This window comes from Atta colombica, unplaced genomic scaffold, assembly GCF_001594045.1.
Source record: "Atta colombica isolate Treedump-2 unplaced genomic scaffold, Acol1.0 scaffold69, whole genome shotgun sequence".
Taxonomy (NCBI): Eukaryota; Metazoa; Arthropoda; class Insecta; order Hymenoptera; family Formicidae; genus Atta; species Atta colombica.
The window spans coordinates 330,325-336,478 of record NW_017259560.1 but is presented as its reverse complement, the minus strand read 5'-3'; the positions used below and the strand labels follow the sequence as shown (position 1 = coordinate 336,478).

Here is a 6,154-nt window from a genome sequence, read left to right as displayed (position 1 = left end):
ATATATATATATATATATATTAATAATTTCATTATTTACAGATAACATTATTTAAAAACAAACTCAATTATATCGCAGAGTATATGATCTTAGAAATTACAGAAACATATATATAGATGCATACGTGTATAATAATCATTAAATGAATAAACGTATATTTTATAAACGCAAATTGCTTTCACGTCTAGAAGAAATACTCGTCTTTACTGAAAAATAACAAAAATAAAGAATAAATATTAAAATTTTTCTTCTTGAAGTTGTATTTAAATAATAATAATATTTACAAATTAAGAAAATAATACGTACTAACAAATTTTCTTCTTCATTGTATATTTTTATGTTCAAAGAATCAAAATTTTTATGTTTATTACTTCGATTTAATCCAATTAATCCGATACAATGTTAGATTGCGTTCTCAAACTTCACTCGGATGGTACAATAAATGTAGAAAGCCTTAAGCCATAAGGAATTGACCAATTATAGTTGAAAGTGAAGAAAATTAGTCGAATAATTAAGTTTATGATTAAATTGATTTCTTACTACACAAATTTCTTACTACGCATAATTAGATCCAGGTTTAATTGGTTAATTTTTGACGATTTTAGATTTACTATATTCACTTGTACTACATCTACTATACTACATCCATACTATATTACATCCGGGCTTTTGTAATATGTAAATCTATATTGAATTACTAAATAATGACTTTTCCTAAATGAAAATAATAATGAAGACATCTTCCCCAAATGATTTCTAATCCATTCCATTCATAAAACACATTAAATGAAATCGTTATCTTCTAACTTGACGCATAATAAAATTTGTTAATTACAAAAAAAATACTATTTCCCAAATGTTTAAATGCTTTTTTCAAATTTCCCCAAACGATTCCCATATATAGATATAAATAAATAAAAAATCTTCAATTTGTCTGCTATCTTGTCAGTGGTCATTTATAGCCGTCGCAGTTAGCAACATGTAATTGTCACAACACAGTCCTCGACTGAATACAGGGCCCCTATTCTTGAAAAGTATACTAGGGTAATACACTAAAACTAAGGATATACACTATAATATGCGATATTTTTCAAGAACAGAGCCCCAATCATGTAACTTTTTCTCTAAAGCGAAAACATGAAAAGTGACAAATTTTATGTATATATGCATGTACACACATCATACAAAAAATTTTCACTTTTTACGTTTTCGCCTTAGAGAAAGATACATAATCGATATCCTAATGTGTAGTGTTGTGTCGACGATAATGGACAATTGGAATGCAACTTGTGTGCACGAAAGTGTCTAAAGATATTGTAATTGGAAAGCACCAAATCTTGGTTGTTTGATTGGTCGATTCTGTATCTTCAAACAAGATGAAAATTACAAAAGCGAAATTTACTAAGTGTTGATCAACAATGAATTAATCAGTATTCTAGTAAATTCGCTCACTTTTATAATTTTTACCTCATTTCAAGATAGAGAATCGATCCTCTTCTCTACCTAGCGTATTGATATATTACATGCATCCAGAACCACGACTGCTCACTGAGCGCTCAGTAAGCTTTTGTATCCGTTTGGTCTATTTTTGGTATATTTTTAGATCTAAATGAGATCTGGAATATGCCAATCAGATGCAAGAGCTCACTGAGCGTTCAGTGAGTAGTCGTGCTTCTGCACCCATTGAATATATTCAGGGTCCCTATTCTTGAAAAGAATACTATAGTATTTCTCACTACAGTATTTCTCTAGCTTTTTGTACATTTCTTTTCGCACCGACGAGATACTATTAATTCCGGACAAAAATTTTTAAGCTTTAAGGCTACGTTTCAAAATTTCTTCTCTGAGGAAAATTTTACTCAAAATATATAGTACATATAACGTATACTGTAGCATATAGAGTAAAATCTTCCTTGGAAAGGAAGTTTTGGAACGTACCTAAGTAAAAAAGCCTAAGTAAAAAAAACATAAGAAATGGACAAATCATAATTAATTATTCTCACATTTGATTGTAATTGGTCAATTTTTTAGGATTTAAAACTTAAAACATTTATTGTAGATCCAGGCTTAAAGATCAACATGCTTATGGGAGTCATATATCCTTGTTAATATTGAAATCATTAAAAGGGCCGATTCTGTAACTTTTAACGGTAGTCGTTAATGTCGTTGTGCAGAATCGAGAGAGTCACATCGAATGCCATCCTTGTGAAAAGCAAAAGGAGTCAGTGTGAGCCGGTTGTGTTACGGCACAAACTTGCATAACGCATAATGCATAGTGCATAAGGGAATCGATCAATCAAACTTCGAAATTTGGAAGAAATGACTTATATTCCTTTCTTTTTACAATCATACTGCTGTCGTACCTCTTTACAATCATTCCACCGCCTTTCTTCACCAATGAATTGTTTAGCTCGAGATTAGGATTAAACGTGAGGTGGAATTTGAGACACACATGCTACACGGAAATCGTTCGGGAGTATTCACCACCCAAAGGCACAATACCCTCACTACTTATCCAGATTATGAAGTCATCGAAACACACCAACGAGTGATGTTTCCGAAGACAGCCTATAGTATATCCCTTCTTCAACTCGAGTAGCAAGAATATATAGTTCAGTAGAAGTATAATTTTACCGGAAAAAAATTATAAACCATTTCTTTTCACAAAAGTCTCGAAAGACCATCAGAAAAGAAGTGCATATGTTTGAGACTCATCTTGTGAAGAAAATATGTGAAAAAAAATCGAGTTACAAAAAGCACGTTTTTCGCTTATAAAAGATATTGATTGTATAGAAAAAAATTCGATATAAAAAATGTAGGTATTCGAAATACTTATAAAATGAGACATGGAACATTAAAATCGATCTATTAGTTCAATAGAAAAAAAATTAAAAATACCGAAAAAGGCCTTTTTTTCACTCGCTCTCTGTTCATTAAGATTTAAACGCAAAGCTTTGAAATTCTCGTAAAATGTAGCTCTCGTAATGATGAACAAATCTAGCCTGAAGTCTGAAATGTTCATTATTTTTTGCAAAAAGCCATGTTCACTAAAAACCTGTCTGCGAAAAAACTTAATTTCTTCATTTTTGAGCAGTCGCACAGCAATTTAGGGATGATTCTTCTTCTTCAAGAGTTGCACTATCACGTACACTTAATAACAAAATAATTTTTTGCAGTTAAACTATTATAAAACGATTTTAAAAAGTGGGTATCTTTTTTCATATAAAAAAATGAAATAATTTCATTAATATGCATCATATCAAATAACAGTATGAAGCATTTGAAATCTGACATTTTTCTACGAATTTAAAAAAAAGATTACTCTCCAATTATTAGGAGTCGAGATAACAATTTTTTTTTCAAAAAATTACTGTGGCTCTAATTTTTAAGATTAAGACTTCCGTCTGGCATCAATTTGTTAAGGAAGAATTGAATTTGCTATTTAAAAAATCTCGAATTGTAACCATGAAATTTTTATTTTAAAAAATGTTTCTTGAATTTTTATTTTTTCGATTTATTATTAAAAAAAATCACGTTTGAGTGATGGAACGCCTGATTAACAAATTTAAGTCACATTAGTTACTTAAAATGTTGTAAAAAGTCCAATTGGACAATTAAATGTATGAAATTATCAGTACAAAATTGTTTTTGTGAATTTAATTGCAGATGCAAATATGGCATATGTAAACAAATAATAAGTAATTTATTAGTGTAATTGTTAAAGATATAACACTAACTTTCGCAAATATAAAAGTAAGTTAGTGTTACATGAAAAATATATTTTGCAACTATATTGAACAGTTACACTAACATTTACATTAACAGCAAATTATTTATTATTTGTTTACATATATGTCATATTTGCATCTGCAATTACATTCACAAAAACAATTTTGTACTGATAATTCCGTATATTTAATTGTCATAAAAGTGTCCAATTGGACACTTTTTACATATTAAATAAAGAAACATAGCTATAACATAGTATATATATAATGTGAGTTAAATTTGTTAATCAGACATGCACTCCATACTCAAACGTTTTTTTAGTAATAAACCAAAAAAATTTTTTAGTAATAAACCAAAAAAATAAAAATTCAAGAAACAAAAAACTAAAAATTTCATGATTACAATTACTTTGCAAAACATTTAGTTAAATTATTTGTTTATATCTCATCGAGCCCCAGATAAAAAAAAATCAGTCCCAGATAAAAAAAATCATTTCCACGTAAATTTATTACTGAGAAAATGTAAATTTAGCAGATTTTATGAAATCAAATACGCGCGAATCACAGAGGACCCAACCATCCTCACTTGATTTCGTGCCAGCTTCCCTCACTCCGTCCAGCGCATTGTCTCGTGTTCAACTTTCCAATGGTTTTAAACAAATTTTTTCGGCAGCAAAAATTCGAGAATTTTTCAACAGCAAATTCAGTTCTTCTTTGACAAATTAGTGACAAATCAGAACTCTTAAAACCAGTGATTTTTTTGAAAATTAGAACCAATGATTTTTTGAAAAAAAAATGTCACAATATCTCGGCTCCTAATAATCGGAGAGTAATCTTTTTTTTTAAATTCATAAAAAAATATTATCAAATATCGAATGCTTCACATGGCTATTTAATATAATGCATATTAATGGAATTATTTCCATTTTTTTATACGGAAAAAGATATTTCACTTTTTAAAACCACTTTTTAAAGTCGTTTGATAATAGTTTAACTGCAAAAAATCGTTTTATTATTAAGTAGTGTATGTGATAATGCAACTCTTGAAGAAGAAAAATCACCCCTGTAAATTGCTGTGCGACTGCCCAAAGTTTTCTGCAGGTTTTTAGTAAACAAATGACTTTTTGCAAAAACTAATGAACATTTCAGGCTTGTTTAGGCTCGATTTGTTCGTCATTACAAGGCTACATTTACGAGAATTTCAAAACTTTGCGTTTAAATCTCAATAAACAGAGCGAGTGAAAAAAAGATCTTTTTCGGTGTTTTTTATTTTTTTTCTACTGAACTAATAGATCGATTTTAAGATGAGACGTTCCACGTCTCATTTTGTAGTTATTTCGAATATCTACATTTTTTACTGAATTTTTTTCTATACAATCAATATTTTTCGTTTTATAAGCAGAAAATGTGCTTTTTGCAACTTCGATTTTTTTTCGCATATTTTCTTCACAAGTCTCGATTCTCAAACATATGCATTTCTTTTCTGATGGCCTTTCGAGACTTTTGTGAAAAAAAAATAGTTTATAATTTTTTTCCGATAAATTTGTACTTCTACTGAACTATTCTTGCTATTCGAGTATTAGGAGTTTGTAGGAGGGGTATACTATAATATAACGCGCATAAAAAATCGTAAACAATTAAATATCTCGTAAACTGTTGCGTTTTAACATAATTTATACTATTTTGAATTAATGGGAGGGATACACTATTACTACAATTTATTAAAACTTATATGTTATTTAAAATGTCCCCTTATTAATGCCTAGGACTATTAAGCGATTGAGATGGCACTTTTGATCGCTTAAAACAAACGATTAATATGAGAAGGAGCTTGCTGTCTCGTTCACTCTCGGTCGCAAACGAGCATAGACATAGGCTCGTGCTTGTTATGTGATAGCGTCGCACCACGATAAATGACCGAACTTATAGGTGTGGAAAAGTGATGTTTTGATGAAATTTATGTTGCATGCCATTTCATTATTATTTTCTTAATTATGAAAATGTGATTTGTTTCGTACTTATCGAAGTCATAATTATCGATGAAAACTAAAGTTATATTTATTTTTTATATTATGTATTTTATATTTTATGTAAAAGAGGAGTTTTAGGAATTTTATATTTTATGTAAAAGCATATATTTTACTCGTTTCAACAGCTATCGGATTGTGTTTCTGCCCAAATATAGGCTCACTTTACGTGCCTTTTGACCATTTACTGACTATCAAGAGAGAAGAGGATAGTTTCATCGATTTTTACAACTGTTTTAAAGTAATTTCGTCATTTCATTTCATCCAAATTGTCTTTATTTAAAAATGGCATGTAACATAAATTAACGTGTCATTCCTCACTTCTGCCATCACGATTCCAACATGGCCACCGCGACTAGTCAAGAGCCTTAAAATTGTGATTTCAGTATAATCAAAGTT

The 6,154-nt window shown here is 29.4% G+C and overlaps 1 protein-coding gene across 2 annotated transcripts in view; it reads left to right on the top strand.

Annotated features, from left to right (window-relative positions):
- The window catches only part of LOC108692314 (titin homolog), a 61,921-nt gene that overhangs the window by 53,416 nt on the left and 2,351 nt on the right, over nt 1–6,154 (top strand). The window lies entirely within an intron of this gene.